General features: G+C 38.8%; 1 long non-coding RNA gene across 1 annotated transcript in view; it reads left to right on the forward strand.

Annotated features, from left to right (window-relative positions):
- Positions 1–75, forward strand: part of LOC107574197 (uncharacterized) — a 7,363-nt gene extending 7,288 nt beyond the window's left edge. The window contains exon 3 of the long non-coding RNA XR_001607638.1: positions 50–75. This is a non-coding gene — a long non-coding RNA (uncharacterized lncRNA). The remainder of the gene's footprint in view (positions 1–49) is intronic.
- The last annotated feature ends 518 nt before the right edge of the window (positions 76–593 follow it).

The raw sequence follows: 593 nt of genomic DNA on the forward strand, positions 1-593 counted from the left end.
TTTTTATTTGTAGGCAAGCATACTATAATACATGTCTCTTTTTGCTCAGGGTCATTGTCATGCTGTACATGTTACAAAAACCTTCCGCAACAAAGTGGTAAGTACAAAATTCTCTAGATTATAATTGTCTTTACAATTATGATTAATTATTAGTCTTCATTTAAGAGGTATAAACAAACGTCTTCGTTAGCTTATCTAAGCTAAGGCCAGCGTGAGCCAGAAGAGGAACTATGATGTCGCGAGCAAGGGGAGGAACTATAGGTGCGTTCGACTTGAAGCACCACTACAGACGGCAGTCAACGAGAGCAGCCGCTTGCAGTCGGGGGCGGAGTTGAAACCGGAGCCGTCAAGCCGGACACTTTCTGCTCCCGTTAGTGATGCTCACGCGGTGTTTGCATACTCTATCACAGATGAAGTGTATTAAATGCAATATTTGTCAAATACACAGACGTTTCAGAAACATTTTCATGAGCAACAGAAATACTTTTTATATACTGCTTAATACAGCACCATCTGTTCAAGAATAAAGTTCAACGTAAATATATACTATTTAAATACTAATAAAGTGGGGGTATATATGCTTTCATGATAAA

This window comes from Sinocyclocheilus grahami, unplaced genomic scaffold, assembly GCF_001515645.1.
Source record: "Sinocyclocheilus grahami isolate Dianchi unplaced genomic scaffold, SAMN03320097.WGS_v1.1 scaffold2142.1, whole genome shotgun sequence".
Taxonomy (NCBI): Eukaryota; Metazoa; Chordata; class Actinopteri; order Cypriniformes; family Cyprinidae; genus Sinocyclocheilus; species Sinocyclocheilus grahami.